Here is a 20,045-nt window from a genome sequence, read left to right on the forward strand (position 1 = left end):
TCCCTACGGTAAGCCGTGCTGAAAGTCAATCATATGGTGAATTAAACCAGAATGGAATCAATCGATCCAGAAAAGATCAGGTTACAACCAGGCGCGGCGGTTACGTGAAAATTATTTGTGTTGTTCTTGTTCAGACGCAGGAGTGTGTGTACGGCACAGTCTCATTTCTCAAATATTACATTTGCAATTGAATTGAAACCTTCATGGTCCACTTTCTCTATGAAATGAACAGAGACAATTTAAATGAGGAGATGTGGTCAAGAACACAGATAAAAAAAGGGATTTGTGCGCAGCATTCTTCTTCAGAAGAATAAAAGAAACCTCAGTTAAGTATGCCTGGAGAGTATGCAACCCTTGTTTTTTTTTTTGTGGTATCTGAAAAAAATTTCAGGTCTCAATATGAATGATGGAATAACAAAAAAGAGTTACGACTCATTGGTACTTGCATTCTTCATGCACAAGTTCACTTTTAATTCTTTTACCAGCAAGCAGGGAAGAGCACATTGTGCTCTAGGGCTTTGGTGGCTTCATGAAAATCCAGAACCATGTTTTTCCACAGGCAGACCAAAGGTAAGAGCAAAAATAAAGGAGAAATCAGCTTTTCTTTTCTTTCAATTTACATCTTAAAGTTCAAGAGCATGTGCAAATTCCTGCTTGAACTGTGTTTGATAGAATTCTCTGCTGAAGAAGGTAAAATAATTCATAACACTTTTCATTTTTGCATATAATTTCTCCACAAATCTTTTTACAATTTCAGCATAGATGTAAATCGTAACCACTGAGAAAATACTTTTCTCTTTTATTTCTTAACAAATCACTATTAACCCCATTTCAAAACTCACCTCAAAATCCACAATCACTCAGCATGTGGAAATGAATCCATTAATTAAAAAAGAAAAACATTTATTGGCTAGAAATTTTTTCTTCGTTCTTAATTTTTTAGAGAGGAAAATGATTTAAAAGATGGCCATAAATTTCAGCTGACAGGACTAAGAGTCGCTCAGTTTCTCTCTCTCTGCTCTCTCCCCTATATGCTAGAGCTTCTGTACGACTCTACGAGAGAGAGCTCCTCTCTTCTCCGCAATTCCCCCCTCTGAGAAAACAAATGTAGTGTTTGAGTCACTGATCAGTGGTGTAATTGAGTTTAACACTCTTTTTCTCCAGGAAAAAAAGAGTCTTTGAAATGAGGAGGTCGAATTACCTCTCCAGTCAGGCAATAAATAAGTCAAACAAGGTAAGGGCTCCTGCCAGCATATTTTAGTGCAGAATTCAATTAATAAAAAAACAAGAGATGCTCGGTACTTCAGTTAGCTATTAGATGCACGTCCTTTCCCATGATGCTTTCATTCTGCATGAGGCAATCAGGCTGGAGGACACCACTGATGGAGGACAGCTTTAAAGAAATCCTGCAATCGTGGGGTTGGGGGGGGGGGTGCTTGGCGAAATTACAGGTCACATGACCAGCGCAGGCAAGTCAGAGGCTGAGATTATTGTTGCTCTTTCTATGCCCTCTCGCAAAAAAAAATTTGGACTGCATTAACTTTCCTAGTAAGGAAGAAAATTGTTTTAATATTATTATTTTATTTTATTTTTGTGCAGAAGAAAGTCATGCACATTTGGAGCAACGAAAGTATAGGAACATTTCAGAATCCTCGTTTTTGGGTAAAGTATTGCTTTAAAGGGACATTATACATTTGCACATAGTAACTATAAGGTCTAAAGGCATATTATACATATTTTTCCATTTTATAGCCCATATATGGAACAGTTTCCATTGATTTTAGCATGTTCCGTGATGCACATCAAGTGTGTACCTGAGGGCTGTTGAACAATGTATACAATTAGAAAGTAAGTTGGGACGCACACAAAAACGCACGTACACGAACCCACACAGCAACACACCCAACTGGCCACAATGTTGCCTTTGTGACATAATGCTCCTTGCACAGTGGATTTTAGGAAAATAATCCATCTTTTCCTATCCTACATATCCAGCAATAACAACTGATATCACAGGTCCAGCATTTTCTCAACAAGTGGAGGGGGTAAAAGAAACACTGTTAAATGGTTATTATATTCCGATCATGCCCAATGAACCTATTACAATATGGTACAGACATGAAACCAGAAGAATCTTGAGGAACATTGAGGAACCCCGATGCTCAAAACAACAGACAGTTGAAAAGCTAGCAAAAAGAGAGAGAGAGAGAGAGAGAAGGAAACTGAGAAGAAAATAAAAAATCTACCACTGCGACCATGTTTTTGAGATCTATTTCTGTTATGAGAAACAGTCTTTCCCTGCAAGAATGAATATGTGTCAAACGCAGGTCCCGGGATTCTAGCGAATTCTAGCGAAGCTCCCCTGGTGTTGAGACACACATGCTTTTCAGCTCTGTTGGTCGATAATGGCGACACGAGGATAACGTTATCAGCACTAGTAGGCGCGACAGATGGGTCACATGAAAGTTCTTTAATTTTCTCTTGCTGGCGGGACACATGGTTCATATTATTCTCTAGAAAAGCTGACAACGCTCCAATGAAAATATCAGGAGGCTTCCACCACCACTACTGTTCGCCACACACTATTTTCAAATGTATCTTAGATTATGTAGCAATGTAAATATTCCCTCCTTACAGGGCTTCGAAGGGTAAATTCGGAGGGAAGCTGACATGTAAATAAATAAATGTGGGGATTTGAGGAGGCATGTGGGAAGGTGTTTAAGTGTAGGGGGGGCGATGTGAATACAACACGACAAGCTAAACACACGATTGACTCCTGCACTTTCTGTTTCAGCTTTCTGCACGGTCAAATAGATTAGCACTCACAAGGCGAAGAACTCAAAGAAATGTAGATAACTAGAACATACATACTAGCCTTCATCTGAAGCATCTGCACTATACTGCTGTTTATATGGCATGTGTGACTGCTGTTTATATGGCATGTGTGCATGCATTCTGAAAGAATCCCCATCTGTATGGAATACGGTCCAAGTCGTTGCGGTACTGGTTTCTATTTGTGCAGCGCACAACAACACAGGCGTGAATTTTTTGAAGTGGGGTGAAAATACGACTCTTTTCTTAAGTCTGTGAAAAGGCTGCGAGATAAGCAGCATTTAGCCATAAATTTCAGAGTCGGCCCTAAGCTTTTTTATGTATAGCTCGCAGAGCGCAAAACCATGCCCTGCTGAAATCAAAAGCGGTAATAGTCAGGTTAGCCACTGTCATTCTAAGAGGGAAGTCGGTTGTGAAATTGTCAAATTGTGAGGCTCTCGCTGTCTATTTCACAGCCTACATTTTATGAACGCTTGCTGAAATGATTTATAAAATAGAGGCTATCACATGGCAGCCAGTGTTTGAGGCTCACAGAGGTGAGGGGAGAAAAGGCTCAAGCAATCCTAATCTGCCTGCTGAAGATGGCCGCTAATAATACGCTCCTTTATCTCCTTTGCTTAAACAGTGCATACCTTGACGTTCACAAAAATGTGTGATACTCATCGAGCTCTCCAAGCGCAACGAGTGGAGAGAAAGCGAGAGAGAGAGAGAGAGAGAGAGAGAGAGGGCAAGAAAGCAAAAGAGAGGACAAGGCCTTGCCATTTACCCCTTTCACCCCTTTCACATTCCTCACAGATTCAAGTCAAATTTGCTCTGAAAGTCGTCTGCATTAAGCCTGACTGATAGAATATGAAAACAAGAGTCAAACTCGGTCCACCATTCCCTTGATTTCTCCTATTCATAATCAGAGGCTGTTATACTGTGGCCATACAGAAGTAAATCTCTTCAAACTAGAGAGGGGAAGAAATTCACCCTTGATATATTCAGTTTCACCCTCTGCATGCATTAATAAATTAATAAAAGGGGTCTAATTGTGGCCTGAATATACAATATATAAAAAATATAATCTAGAATCTAAAAACTGTGCAGCCCCAGTGACAAGCTGCTTTTTAAAACAGCATTTTTTTTTATAAATAAGTATCCTATTGTACTTTTACCTTCGAAACAACTGTATAAAATATATTTCAAATATCTACTCTAGTGGATAGCACTGCATCAGAGGGTTAAGCGAGAGAGATTAATGGGCCGATATCTGTATGCATGTTTTCTGCCCAATAGCTAGAGCTGAAAAGGCCCAGATGAAATCTTTGCGGTAAAGATGATATCATAGCGTTGTGGTTGTACAGCAGTCTGGCAGACACATACCTCACTCTAGAGAATGAGAGAAGAAAAACAAATCTCTTAATAATGTTTCTCCTTGCCTTTCCCATTTGAATATTCATCCCGTTTCCACATCCCCAGAAACTCTTCTAATCAGAGTCACTTCCCCTTTAATCACTGGTGCTGTAATTATGATTTGATAAAGCATTTTTAGTGCACTCTTCAGTGTCACTCACATAGCTATGCTTGGAATACCGTATTAAGAGCTGTCAGCCCTTAAGAGGAGCACTTCCCAAACAGTGCTGATCCAAATATGGCAAACGCGCCCATCGGCTCTAATTGAAATTATTACAGGTTTGAACATGCTAAAGCTACAGCTAATGTTTCCCCTGAAAGTGAGCGAGTCGATGCGAAAGCAATGAGTCTAGCAGACTCAGCTAAGATTCCTCTACTTTCCTCCGATGTGCAGTAATTGTTTAAACCTGAGTGGAAATGAGGAGTGCCTTTTCTCGCCATATGCCAAAAAAAAAAAAAAAAAAAATCACCCTATTTTGCACTTTCCTATTCTGCTTCTCACTTTCTAACTCCATCCAACACGAGGATTGAAGGAAAAGCCTCTCTGGTTTCATGTTCATCTTGGAAGAGCAAGCGTTCAAGGATGATCTTTGACCACAAGTTGATAATGATGACGATTTAATTAGAAGCCTCTCTCTGGTCTGGAGCCGGCCCAAACTCCTCCACCCTACAGATGGAATAAATAGCAACAGTGAAGAAGAGTAGGGCCATCTTTTGCTCCTTTCTTCTACCACTCCCTCCCTCCCCCCCTCACAACTTCTCTTTCTTGTCATCTAGGACCACCTCCAATCAGAGGCAGAAAGCATTCTTCCCCTATGACACTGCACCGCAAGTTGTTTGTGAGCCATCATCGCTCAAGCTTGCATTCCCTTCCTGCGCATGCGCCTCAACGCTCTCCAACTACCAACATGTGGTGCACTGAAATATTAATATAATGCTTAAATAACATTCTAATAGTGGAAGCTGCTAAAACAGGTCTAGGAGGAGAGGAGTGGTTTCAAGGTAACGGCAGGAGCAGCTCTGGGCTCCAGAACCAAATGGAGCAAGGCAAAAAGGACCTGGCTCTGGGACGACTAGGTGTTGTGGAGAAAACATTTGCATCCTGGCAGGCCCCAGGGGTTCAGTTTAGCCCTGTGTCATAGTTTCGGTTTCTTTCCTGCTAGAGAAACAACTTGTGCTATGAATGAGCTCTTTTCAACGGCAGGCCCATGACGGAGTGCCGCAAGATGACATGTCTGCCAGGGGAGAGGGTGGTGGGGCTGTAAACCTGCCAGCCTCTTTCCTTATTCCAGTTTTTTTGTAGAGATTGTATGTTCCTGAAGGCTGGCCTATACGATGAGTGATTCAGAGCGATTTTGTGTGTGCCAGTGTGGGAATGCTGATAGATGGCAAGAAGCTCCATGGAAATGCATGTGAAGCAAAACCGCAAGATTTTCTAAATTGTTTAATAGATTTCTGCCATATATATTATATATTATATAGTATATATACAGTTCACTTATTAAGCTTGACTTAGCTTTAGTTATAGACAGCTCTCTGACACAGCCCTTTGACATCGCAACTACTTGTAAGAAAAATTAGGGCTTAAAATATGTTCACAGCCCTTACTGCCCAAAGATTTAACATGACAAACTAATGAAATGAGGGTCATTTTTTTCAAATTCAATTTCAATTTGGTTCCCACTCCTCTGCAAGAAACTATTCACTTTTTCCAGCCTCATGTCTTTACACTGGAGTGGTTAATATATCCTGGCAAAGCCAAAAAGACAAAGAGCGAAAGAGAAAAAAAACGTAACTTTGGATACACTGCAGGATTAAACTGCAGCCACACTAAGTTAAGGCATACAAAATTGCTTCAGTTCAATTTATTACGTTCAAATGACCTTTTTGCCCTATACAAATGATCATGTCAGAGTTCACTAAGCGTGGAGCAGAAGATGAAACGTGTATGAACGGAGTTGAATAGATTACGAAATCTAGTGTGACTGAGCTCATATTACTTTGTTAAGATTTCGTTATTAAGGTGTAGTGACAGAATCAAAATTTCCCCAAAATTTTGTAGTTAAGAATGGTCCATTTTCTATCGTCACACAAAATTCCTGATCACGTGGAAATTTTTTGTGGTACAAATTTCCTTACCACATGGGTTTCTACCGAAATAACTGTAAATTTGACTGCACCTTAAGCTTGTGGAGCCGCGACCCCATGAACCCTGACCTCTACAGGATCTTCTGAAACCTCCTTCACACCCAGCTCCACAGCCACATCTCTGAATTAAGACATCATGACATCATTAGCTGCTGCGTGCCTTCACATGGAGACCACTCAGACAAGCAGCTCTCTAAACTATAAAGGCAAGAATGGCAGATCATGCTAACATGCCACACACACACACACTCGCTCTCATCACATTAGCTGCTGTCACCACTTGACCCGCATTCAAAAACTGTTCATGGACATATCCATAACGGTAGTCAAGTGCTTTCTCTCAATTTGTCAGTTTGCTGCTGCACTAGATCTTTTTCCACTGACAGTCAGGTAGTAGTGCCTTTCACTTCTACAGAAAAAAAAAGACAAGAGAGAAGGAGATTGGTGTGTGTGTGTGTGTGTGTGTGTGTGTGTGTGAGAGAGAGAGAGAGAGAGAGAGAGAGAGAGAGAACACTTGCGGCTTGGTCTGCTGAAGCCATTTTCTTGTGACACACATGTACACGGATGGCAGAAAGCCTTTAAAACAGTAAGCGGGTGCACATAATCATGGAATAAGGAAACAAAAGGGGCTGGTTTCAGAAATACTTCAGTTTGACTACTGTTAGACACACAGCCACAGCATTCTTCTCCTCTCCTTACCAATCCTCCTTTGTCACTTTAATTTGCTTCTGGCTTTATGCATCTTGAGTTTCCATACATACACACAAAAAAAACTGTGGGTGATGTGATTTTGGAGTCTACAATTTCCATACAAATTTCCAGACTTTCAAATGTCCTACCAACTAGCAGAATGAGTCTGCAATCAGCTACCAGCTTCAGCATTTCACATTCTAGAAGATTCTCATCACACAAACCAGAGCCTAAGGTGATTACAGCAGCATTTAAGAAGACAGCAACAGGCTCTCTTTCACAAAACAGAAAAGTTCACGAGAATTCAAAGGCCCTTTTTTCTTGAGAGGAACTCTACTCTGAACTTCAGAGTGTTTATTTCTTTTACACAGTTCTTAATTCATATATATATCCATGTTGTGATAGAATATAGAATATTAAAGAATAAAAAATAAAATGTTAAAAAAAATCATGTGTACTATAAAAGTAAGGTAGAGTTCAGTATGACAGCTTGATCTTACTTGTTCACATCTGAGCTAATGGCAGAGTGTTCTGCTGAAAGCAGCACAGATCCCTTAGTAATGTTAAATGTAGCATCTTAGGTTAATTATCAACTTTTTCTACCGTGAATGACTGGGATTATCATAAATATTGTGCAACACCTAGCGCTCAATAAGGGCCTGATTCCCTTAATCTGTGTTCGACAATTTAGCTAATAATATCATAATATGACATTTACGATCTGAACAAAAAAAAAAAATTTTGTTTTCAGGGCAGCATTTTTGGACTGAGTCTTTTAAAGAGTTAAGTGATAACACTAGAATAAAAAGACACTGAATTTGGTGATAAGTGAAGTTTCGGATATTACTAGGAATTACTAGGTCTCAATTATAACAATTTAATGCTTTTAAATGTACTCATCAATAATTGTCAATCACATCCCAAAAACATGATAAAACCATAACCCGTCCTTAGAGTTCCTTTTATTAATAATAAAAAATGAACAAGAAGCCTTTGCAAGATCATAGAACTTCACAGTTATTTTTTACGATGCCTATACACATCACACAGCATCTGCAAGACCTTTCAGCATCTTCAACAGTGAATTCCTTCAACAACAAAAAATGTATAAAATAAATAAATATAATATCAAACCCACCAACTGATCTGCCATTCAGCAATATTTCAGCAATGTTTGAGGATGAAAAGGGTGAAGGGAAAATGCAAGGGCATTCGCGAGCAGAGAATAACTAGTCCTAAACACAGAGTCCATATCAAAAGATTTATACTCATTATTTATTCATGCACCAATTAAAGGTTAAACACGTGCCAAAGCCTGTGTGTCAGAGAGCAGCTGTAGTGAGCGAGAGAGAGAGAGAGCGAGAGAGAGAGAGGAGGCAACAACGAGAAGGTTAAGAAAAATGCAAACTAACTTTGTCTTGAAATGCTTTTGGCCAGGAGACAAGCTCTCCGCAAAAGAGCACGGACTGGCATAAACATTTGTACAAAATTATAAGTGCATTTTGAGATGCATGCAGGAGTCAACCGCCTGCACACTGTTCCCCTCGCTCACTCTCTCCCAGCAAACCCTCCACCCCAGAGCGCGTGTGTGTATACGAGCTCCAAACCACCGCATTTTAATTACTGCCAGCAAGCACAGCAAACCCCTTTGAAATGGAAATGGACCCAGAATCTTCCACTGCACCGCAGAAATCTTCTTCTGACTGATGAAACAAAAAACAATACGCTACACCAGAGCCCAGACCTGATCATGCTGATTATAACCACCAATAAAGCCAGTGTCAACAACCTCACCATCTCAGAGATCCCTAGCATTAAACCTACATATTCATGTGTACTTATAAAAGAGCTATAGGAGAGAGAACAGAGGGAACGTATTCAATAATGCTGAAGGATTATTCACACACCTAATTTCACACAATACCAAGTTTAAAAAATTTGGCAAATTAAGAGAAATTCTGTGAGAAAATGAGGGGGAAAAAAGTGTTTAGCAATATTTCAGAGTGAATAGCTTCCGTGTCTCCACTTTATTGTGCAGCAACAGGCCGTAGGTGAACATGTGCTTTCAGTAGTGGGCAAAAGGTGTGCAAAGAGTGTCCAAGACATCAGAGACGTCTTCAATTTTATATTCCCATGTGAGTGCAACCTCTAGACCTGAGGTTGCAAAGGGGCAGAAAGCATAAAACACTGTAAGAAAAAAAGGGTTTTTCAGCAAGGACTGTCACTGAAAGACACGGCCATCTGAATTGGCATTTCACAAGGCCTCCTGAGCTATAGCTTCTCTATGTTTTTTTTTCAGATGCAAGACTGCAGTTTAGGCGTGTTGTTAAGCCACAGATAAGTACAGGTTGGATAATTTATACATGCGCTGGAGGAAAGAAATACTTAAGTCCTAATGTTAAAGGCCTTCACAAGACTACAAATCTATTTATTTACTATCTGTCACTTGATTGTTACAGCTCTGATTAGATTTCGGCGTGTCCAGGGTCAGCATTCCTGCCTATGTAAATCATTCAATCATAAAAATCATACTGGAAGCCCTGGGGATCTGGAGCAGCTGTCAGTGTGCCATCTTCATTGATGACAATGGATCTGTCGTTCGGTAGGAATGCAGCGGATGGCTGCGAGAAAAACCACATGTACTGCATGCACTCCAACATCACGTGCGTGTAAACGCAACCAGTTACGAAAGCGATGCTTTCAAAAAGAAAATAAAATTCATGCCTTATGTTCTGTCATTCAACACCTGTAAACCACCTTTACTTGTGTCGTCCTTATCTCTCTAATTAGTAGCCTAAACTTACTATGATTAAAAGTGCAGCAAAGCTTCAATAACACATTCCAGAAACTTGAGAGATTCTGCCACAAAAGGGGGGTGAAAAAAGCTTTCTAATAAACATGTTGCCATCGGTTTTGATCATTGTTGAAATATTCCACAGCAAATTAGCTAACACTTATAAAGACAGATGTCACAACATGTGCTGCCACATTTCCTTCTCATGCATTCCTCCCCTACGGCTGGCGTGCTGCTTACCTTTACCAGGCCTGCTGTTGTTTACCAGCGGTGTTGTTTATCATTAGGATTCTGCTGGCACTGTTCTAACCCCTCCAATACAAGATAGAGTCAGATATTCGAGACTTACACCGGAGCATCTTCCACTACCTCAACATGCTCCTTTCCACTGAATACTAAACTGGCCTGCACACTAGTACATTTCAAAAATGAAGACTAACTTTAAAAAAGGAGTATAATAAAATTAATAAGATGAAAAATCATTTTGAAAAAAAAAAATAGAATGTGTGTGATAAGAACGAGATTGTTCATAAATACACTGTGTGAGTAAAAAAAAAAAAAAAGAAACCCTACACTTCTTATCTCACTGTATCGTCAAGATATATATCCACTTATGAGGCATAAGGATAATTTAAACATTAAAGATGTATTGCTTTACAAAAAGAAACAATGAGTAAAGTAAATTAGTTAAACAAAACTGTTCATAATAAAACATTCGCGATAAAATTGTATAAATGACAGAGCTGTTTAAAGCCACTGAAAACAGATTACAACTCAAAACTGATGGTATAGGGAAATCTGAGACAATATTTCACAAGTACTAAAACATATGGCAGACAACCTTGGAATCAACTGACTGTGACACATGAAAGAGAATAATTCAAAGTTCATTTACTGACCAGATTTAAGAACTGATAATGCATTCGACTGAAGCCAGTTTGCAGTTAATGTCTCCAAAGAAGCAATCACAAGTCCCTTCATAACAGAGATAAATATACTAAACTATAGTTATGCAGCTGCACTTATGATAAACTGAATGCAGAGAAAAGCAATTATCTCATTCAAAAAATTAAGAAATGATCATTTATGATATGAAATACAGAGTACCAAATAAAGTGGTGTGACTTGTATTATGTACTTAAAAAAATCAGAAGAACCCACAAAACACATTCCATAAGAGGAAAACGTTTTAGCAAAAATCTTGAATGCATTTAAAGATTAAATTAAATGCATTTTGGTGGCTTGAAATTACAACTGTCTCTGAATAAAATATAATACTGAGACTCTGTTGCAGAGTCAACTTATATTTAGAGATAAATTGATTAGCCTATTAATTTTTTAAATGCTAAATATCATCACTGTATATAATCTAAAACTAAAATTAATCTAGATGAGTTGTTAGAATCAAAAAAAGTTAAAAAATAAAGTCAAATACAAGCTAACTTCACACACTTCACGTGTTAAAATACATGTTCCAGCTGTCAAGTCTCAATACATTAGATCTGTTCAAATTCAAGCAAGGCATCGCAGAACAGAATACGTTCCAAATCTCTGAACTTACTGGCACCATAAGCGTTCGTCTGCGATCTGCCGGATCCAGCTAGGAAATGCTCTTTGCTTGCACAAAACCACAAGTTCCTCCCAAATCCACGGACAGAAAGTCCTGAAGGAAAAAAAAAGACAGAGAACGTCATTATCTCAAACGCTCTAATCTCAGAGAAAATGAAACTGCCGTTATGAAATCGCACATAAACCTTCATTCACTTCATTTATGTCCAAATTCGGGGAAATCCAGCATGTGCACCGACAATAGGGTTGAATGAAAATAGAGTTTAAACTTTAAACAGCGATCGGTGAAGTTAAACAAATAGAATAATATTAATTTACACGGGTGCGTACATTTGTGATGTGCGTTAATAATAAAAGAGAATGGATTTTTATACGTTCAAATGGCACGTTTAATTGATTTTTTTACATTTGGTTGAATTAATAAAGGTGGATAACGGTTTGTCTTTTCAATGCATGACTTTAGAAGAAGCAGGCTAAATAAACGCAAGGGATAGGCAACAGACACCTTTTCTCAAAGGCATTGAATATTCTCTATTGGCAGAAGTCTCTATTGAGTGCAGCATATCCCTGTATAGCAATCAGGACAATGTGCTGAACTGGCAGTCTAATTATAAATGTTCCAATGGACTCCAGTGCCATCTTACCTTATGAGGGAACAGCTAACAGCAACTGCTCAAAACAAAATGCCATTACGGGCTCAACTTCACCCCAACAGAGGGACAAGCCAAGGGGATTGTTTTTCAGACAGCCCCCTCTCACTTAAGACAAGAATGTATTATTAGACACCCGGTTATTCTTACAGACTGGACACGATTTTAGGAGAGAAAATCTAGCAAAGTTAAGCTGTGTTTAATAAAGGTGTCAGGTTGCGTCCAGCTGCGCGAGAACAACAAAGCTTTTGTGTTTCTACTTTGAGGTTTAAAAAGCAAAAAAAAAAAGGAGTTCAGTGTTGGGCTTTCTAGCTCCGGGAAAGTGTTTAACAATAAGCAGTTTTATGTTTTAATTGTTGCAATATTTTAAACGTCCCTTTTGACGTGTCTGAAGTGCTTCAGGAGTTTTCAAAGACCTTTCAGTTCCGTCACACGTCGGTGTGCTGTGTTATGCTCCCTATTAAAATATTATCGCATCTCGTGCAGCAGTCGAAAAGAGCTTATCTGGGTCTTTGAGGGTCTACTTTTGGGAAACACCCATGAGATGATGGCCTATCTGTGTCCCACAGACTGAGTTCACACACATTGCGCTCCATTTGTCCTCTCAATACCTCATCGGAAATCTCAAAAGCATCATGTAGCACAAAACTTAATAAACAAAGGAAGAATAAGCATAAACATTAATTCAAAACCTATAAATCGTATAATGGGAAATAACAAAAGCTGAGTTATTTTGCTGGAATTATTTTGAATATAAATTCACGGTAATTGTCATTTAAAACAACTCTCTGATTTTGTTGTTTAAAGTTTTTTTTTTCTCATGGTTTTAAAATAATAATAATAATAACTATAAATAGGCCTACGTAAACAAAGGCAGAAAAGTGCTGTAATCGCTCAATAAAATATCACACATTCTGGTAAAATTAATAAACTCGTAACAATTCCCGGAGGTCACTTACTTTCAGTCTGAATGTGTTTCAAGGCACCGGTGTTTATTTTTTATTTTATTTTTTTACAAGCTAGGAGACTAAATTGAGTCTGCTTGTCCACGGTGCTTATGTTATTTTATCTAAGTGTATCAGCTTTGGATGCGTAATACATTTTAATTTATTGCTTATGCATTCTGCAAAGATCAATATGCCTGACCTCGAGCGAAAGTTGAGAAACAATACCCAAGCTCGCATAAGAACAATTTTTCCTTTAACATTTTTTTTTTATTTAAATTACCTCTCTCACAGACTTGAGATGTCTCCGATCCTAAACACACAAGCATTTTTTAATAGGCTACCAGAGAGAAAGTTAAAACGACGGATTATTGTCAGCAGTACTGTACCTTCAGCAGCGCTTCTCCCGTTATTGTCAATGAATAGTACCGCTCTGTGGACAGAAGTGAAATTACCTCCTGTGCAGAAAACTTAGCCGCCGTCCGGTGACAACTACAGGCTATCTATTACTCTGAGATAAAACTTATTAAATTGCACCGCATCAAGAGTAACAATCATACAGACATTGTTAGTATTCAGCCCTGCGTAGTATAATTATTGTTTCCGTCGGCGCGCGCTTTTGTGAATAAGCTACAGTAGCTACACTAGTTGAACTGCGGACAGTGAAGTACAGACAAAACATCATAACTGCTGGGATAACGTTCAAGAACCACTTGGATAATGTCTGTTGAACTTTTTTCCTGTAAGTCGTCAAGGTTTTTACAGTTTTTTCGTGAAGACAACATTCCTCGGTTTAGGCTACTGAGGAGGCTATATCACGCGGCACTCTTCGCTGAAAATTACCGTTAAGACATCAATCCTGCACAAGCCAAACGTTTCAAATATTTTGGACAATTCATGTAAAGTTTCTGTAATGAAAACGCAAATATAGCCACAAAACAGCTGCAGTGTTACGGCGCAAAACGACGATAAACACAACATGACGAGGATATATGAAATCACGGACCACAGGTTACCAATGCTAAAAGTTTACCTTGATGTGAAGCAGGGTCAAACAAGCTCTCGTCTTCGCCGTATCCCGTTATTGGTGTTCAGACAGGTTACAAATAGTGTACACTGATGTGTACAAGCAGAGAAAAGAAAGAAAAGATCAACTGAAGTGTATCGCTTCCACTGACCGAAGAGGGAATCCCGCTTTGGCTGAAAGAAGTTGAACTGTCAAAACTGCTGAGTGCAGTTATAGGTATATTTATCTCGTTTACACTCTCTAAGGTTACTCTAAAACAGAAGCGACAGAAGACGATGGTTACTGCTGTCAATCTTGGCAATCAATGCAAGCGGCCATGTCGCAAGTATTCAAAGCATTTCCCGTCGTGCAACATCAGAAAGTGAGTGGCCAGGGCATTGATCTGAGGAAAGAGGCAGGGCTCCCCTCCCAGACAACACATGAGAGAGAGAGAGAGAGAGAGAGAGAGAGAGAGAGAGAGAGAGAGAGAGAGAGAGAGTCTTTAACGGGGTGGGGTAGAAGAGTGGAGATTGTGGAAGGGAAAACATCAGGAGCCACATCTGAGTTATAGCCTATAGTATAGTAGATATAGGGTGCGAAATATCATATCATGATATTTATATATATAAAATATCAATGAAGTCCTAATTCATATTTACATTATGTAAAATTTCGCATAAAAATCAACACTAATATTTGCGAATGTTCATGCGTCATTGGTTAAAGTTATATATTGTCTTATTTAAAAGTTAGCTCTGTGTGCATTTGAAAAAGTCATAGGCTACTTAGTGCTGATAAGGTAAAAAAAAAAAAAGATAAAAAACCTAACTAAGTTTTTTTTGTAAACAAACTCTATAAAATATGCACATTTTGTCACTGAATTAAGCTGAAGCTGCTCAAGAAGCCTCTCATTAAATTTGGGACACTAATGGGACAATGAAGGGACAAATGAAGTTGAAAATATACAGATGGGGATTTTACTTTGTTTTGCGTTACTCTAGCCTACTACTTTTGTGGATAACATATCGAACAAAGTTTAAGTGACGGCAAGCCTCTTTCATTTTATTTAGAGTTGGGTATAGACTGCAGAAATCAGTCAGTAGCATTATATATAAATATATATATATATATATATATATATATATATATATATATATATATATATATATATATATATATATATATGGTCATACAGACAAATAATATTGAAAAATGGTTAGTGTGGTTTTTCAAAAAGAATGCTTTCTGCGTCTATTTATCCAACGCGCCTTCGTCTTAAAAGATTGTAAAAAAAAAAAAAATTCTCACCTGGAGCGATTATTGAAGTTAGTCTTGTGCCAGTAACTAAAGGCCATCTCAGGTCATTGTACAAAAGCGAATACAGAAGAATCCTGAATGTCGAAACAGCACCATGTGTAGTAGAATACGATAGCGAATTATTTGATTGATATATTGATGAATTAGCCTACAGATGGGCATCCTGAGCACCATTTATACTCTTCACCTCTTGACTCCCTAGAACTATTTGAGAAACTGTATCATAAATGCAAAAAATAATAATAATAAAAATAAAGATTTGTTTTTACACAATATGTAAAATTGTATTACAAATCAGTTTCACTAGTCATAGATTTCGAATTTTGAAATGTTCACAAATGTTTTATAGAGTCTTAACTTGATTTTCTCGTGTAATAAAGTATTGTTCGAAAAAAAAAAGATTTAGTTAACTTAACTTATGCTGAAAAACGTTTTCCTTCACACTGGTAGCCTATATAAATATTTAACAAGCTACCAGTTAAGTGCATGAGCAAAATTCCCTCACTACGGAGACATTCCTCTCCAAAAAAGAAAAAAAGAAAAGAAAAGAAAGAAAATAAATTATGTTTTATACGATCCACTATATAATTCTATTTTATTGAGTTTTATCAAGACAATGCTCGCTCTTTAAACTGTTCAGTTCAGGTCAGACGAGTTTAGGTATTTGATACAGCGCACTTTAGGAATGCAGTTTAGACAGACTATGAATAAAAAAATTAATAATAATAATAATAATAAAAACTGACAAACATATGCAGAGATCGGAAACCATTCAGTCCGATTCAAAAAATATAAGACACGCAATAAAAGTCAGCTGTTAAAAACAATAGTAAATAATCACATGTATAAAAGCCTAATTGTGAAATGTCGCGTTTTTAAAATATAAATGCATGCTTCATGTTTTAAATGCATATTTATTTTGTAATTAAAAAACAATACGAAAGAAAACAATGGATACATAATACGATGTTGTACTTACAATGATAAGAGCAGATGCAGAAGAAAATGCTGTTTGTTAACTGAAGAGTCACACTGGGCTAAGAGAGGGAGAGAGAGGGAGAGAGGGAGGAAGGAAGAGTGCGAGAGAGAGAGAGAGAGAGAGAGAGGATTAAGGATGTAGAGGGCATGCCAGAATAGATATCCTTTCACAACATCTCATCACATCTGTTCTGGCTCTTGTCTGTCTTTCATTTTCACATTCCCTTTTTTCCTGAGAAAAATCATATCCACGCGTCACATCTTCATCCCCGGATACACCAAAGAGAAGATTAATTATTGAAACAAAGCATTGCCTTCAAGGCAATAACTCCAATGCAATGAAACTGTTCTATTCTACAGCCTGTTCCAGCTGACACCGAATGTACTTCCAAAATACTGTAAAACAATTTCTAAGTCAAAAGTCTCTTTAAACGCCACATTTTCAAACAGTGATAATTATTAGCCTGCGTTTTTTATTATTTTTTCCCCCTTTTTAATTCGTTCGGCTGTTCGAAATTTCAAATGAATATATAAAGGTGCAGACCAAATTTCTGACTGGTTCAGAGACATAAAATGTCGATGTTCTCACACAAGCTGAGAAATGTAAGCAGGCATTTTAAAAACTGTCACTGCGTTAACACTTGCAGCCAACACGCTTTTAAGACAAGTGTTTCTCTGAAAGTAAACACATTTGTGTCTCAAAACCAACTGAACCGCGTGACTACACCGCATTTTTAGTATTTATGTGTATTCTAGGTAGGAGCTCATACATTTTTGAGAGACCACCACAGAAATGTAGTTAATGTCAGGTAATAATTTTTTAATCATTCAATTTTAAAACGTATGTTGATGGTTGGAAATTTGTAGCAAATATTAAGTATCGAAAGGAAGGTCTTTATCCGGACAGAGTTGCAGTGAATAGGCTAACGCAGGAGAGCTCGTGCAGGTATAGCGTCAGGTAAATGCCGTTCATCGATGATGTGCAGGACTAATGCGCCACCTATTGGTTACTCGGGAAGAAGCACATCTCAATGCAGTGATTTTGTCAAGCAGGACATGTTCTAAAATCAACCCTATATATGTGTATAATTTTAAGCTAACGCTTAGGTCCCGGATTGAACTTAAGCAAAATTCATAAATTTAACAATTGTATTATTTTATGCATGTTTAACGTGTTATGAAAATGCAAGGAAAAACGCAAGTGGCTGCTACTCACGCCTCTCAGTAGAGGACCTACTGCACCAGTTAGTCTTAATTAAAAAAGAAATTCTGACTAATGACTTTAATACATTCAGAGTCAATGTGTAAAAGACCACCAAAACGTATCAAAAAGCTGCAATAAAACGTCTTTTCAAACCAAATTCTATTCATGAATAAATTGTCAGTTTGTTTTGTTTAACCCTTGGTTATTGCTTCTGATGTAGTCTGGCCTTGACTGTGCAAAACAGTCACTCAAATACTTATAGGTTTTCAAACAAGAACATGATTCATTTCCGTCTCTCTGTTAGTGTTCAGGTCTTAACTAATTAACTCTGAACAAATGTATAAGTGTTTTTTTTTTTTTTTTTTTGCAGTCCCTCTGACAAGTGTAAAAAGCACAAGGTCTTTTCTGAACTATGAGGCTGTAATTAAGCAGTTTGCGGGTGTGAGAGAGCGGCTTCAAGCCTGTAGGTCTGGTCTGGACCAATGTTCTGTCCAGCTCGTTAGAGAATGAGGCAGCATTCATCACATTAGCATATCATGAAATGCTTTGATGCATCGTGAAATTCAAGCCTAGCCTATTAATATTTTAAAAGGGCCTGCATAAAAATCAACATTTTTGTTACATTAAATTAACATGTGTTCTTCTCCAGTTCTGCATGTTTAATTAAGCCACACTCTTCTGTCAAAGGAAATATGGAGGCTGCCATATGATTTGTTGTGATTACTTGGAAACTATCAAACAACACCACACATATATATTTGTCTGGTAGATTCAAATGCCTCACAGAGGATGTGTGTTCTATTAAAATCTCATTTCAGACATTTCCATATCTGCAGGAGCCATGGAAATCCATCTGATGTGTTTATTTAATGAGCGATGCATCTTTAGCCGAAATCTACAGAACTGTGTCTGTGTTGCTCCGTGAGATTTAACACTGCATGAATATTCTCCAAAACATCTTTTGAAACCATACACGACTAGAAAACGAGAAAATTACTAACTGCAAACCATTATTTGGCATGGAACACAGGATGAGGTATTTTAAATGTCAGTGGTTGGAAAACCCAATCCATTATTACCTTTTGAAGAGTTTATGAAGATTTTAATTAAATGAATAAATGTTGTAGAGGGGACACGTGTACAGGATTATTATTATTATTAGTTTTCATATTACCTAATAACGATCCTCAAGATTAATACATTAAGGTTACAAACTCTTTGCAGTTAAATGGTGCATTGAATCATTGTCTTGCATCTCTGAAACACAAAGATCAGCCTTATGACATCTGCACTAAAGACCAGAACAATTACAACTTTAAATGGAAAGTTCACACCAAAAAAATTTAATAAAATAAAAAAGTACTGGCAGCTCATTAACAACATTATCTATTCATTTTATTGAGCTAAATTCAAAATAGGTAAAACACTTGTAAAAACACCTTCAAATTAATACAGTGTCCTATTTAAACTAAATGGGCTCCAAACAACATTGGACCCCAATGACTTTATTTTAAGTTATTGGAGGAAATTGTTATGAAAATTAATTGTTGTACACATTTATATTGTATGATCAAACATAACAGGAACAAAAACATGGTATTATAGCTATTTTCATATATATATATATATATATATATATATATATATATATATATATATATATATATATATATATATATATATATATATATGTAGAATGTGTTTCAAAATGTTTTTATCAGAAAACTGTTGTGGTTTGGATAATGCACGAGTTGTAAAATCTCAAAAGATGTTGGGTAAGAACAGTAAGTTACATTCAAAAGATTTGACTAACATTTCAAAAAGAAGAAAAAAGATACTTAAACAACCTTTGTGTTTTGTTCTATAAGTACAATCTTTCTGTAAGGCTACAAAGCAAGAGAATAATGGCAGAAGAGTGTTGTGAAAGCAGTCGTTGTAAATCGAGAACGGTCCACAAGGTCAAACATAAAACGATTTTGTCAGTTTGAGTCAGAAAACAAATCTTTCACATACTCCAAAATACAGTTAGCACCATAATCTCTGACTGGCCCCTTATATGAAGGAAGAACAGCCAAGGAAGCGTTGCACTTTTACAGTAAAGTTATGTAATTAATACACGCCTCGTTTGCATACATGCAAATCACCCCATTCCCATTTAGATCTGCAAAAGTGGGACGCTCTGTTCTCATTTGCTGACCTAAATATCCCTTGTTACTCTACATTTCATCAAAGTCTTTATTAGTATTATCATTTATATTTCCTTTGAAGTTAACAAGGAACAGTTGATTGATTAAATGTTTAAATGAAAGAAAGCACTTTGGCCTCTTTACGCAAGGACGGTTTATGAGTATGTTCTTTCCAATTAGTGCAAATCTACATAAATGCAAATCTAAATGACGGAGTCCCAGATCCTCTGTCGAGACTTTCCAGTTTGATTTGACTTTGATCAAACACCAACAGTTCAAGATTCATTCAAGTTTTACATGGGGACAAATCAACTCGCCCTGTGTTTCTGATC

General features: G+C 37.5%; 1 protein-coding gene across 9 annotated transcripts in view; it reads right to left on the bottom strand.

Annotated features, from left to right (window-relative positions):
* The window catches only part of sox6 (SRY-box transcription factor 6), a 145,345-nt gene extending 127,602 nt beyond the window's left edge, over window positions 1-17,743 (bottom strand). For 2 of the 9 annotated variants that reach the window (XM_026216290.1, XM_026216289.1), the window contains exons 1-2: window positions 14,056-14,495; window positions 11,421-11,522 (exon numbers count right to left, since the gene is read on the bottom strand). The gene's annotated coding sequence lies outside the window, so the exon portion shown is untranslated. Of the gene's footprint in view, window positions 1-11,420; window positions 11,523-12,072; window positions 12,105-13,037; window positions 13,057-13,305; window positions 13,325-13,411; window positions 14,009-14,055; window positions 14,496-16,324 lie in introns of those variants that run through there. The other 7 variants (XM_026216287.1, XM_026216281.1, XM_026216285.1 and 4 more) reach the window with 6 other exon arrangements.
* Window positions 17,744-20,045: the final 2,302 nt, after the last annotated feature.

The sequence above is a fragment of the Carassius auratus genome, chromosome 32, assembly GCF_003368295.1.
Source record: "Carassius auratus strain Wakin chromosome 32, ASM336829v1, whole genome shotgun sequence".
In the NCBI taxonomy this organism is placed as follows: Eukaryota; Metazoa; Chordata; class Actinopteri; order Cypriniformes; family Cyprinidae; genus Carassius; species Carassius auratus.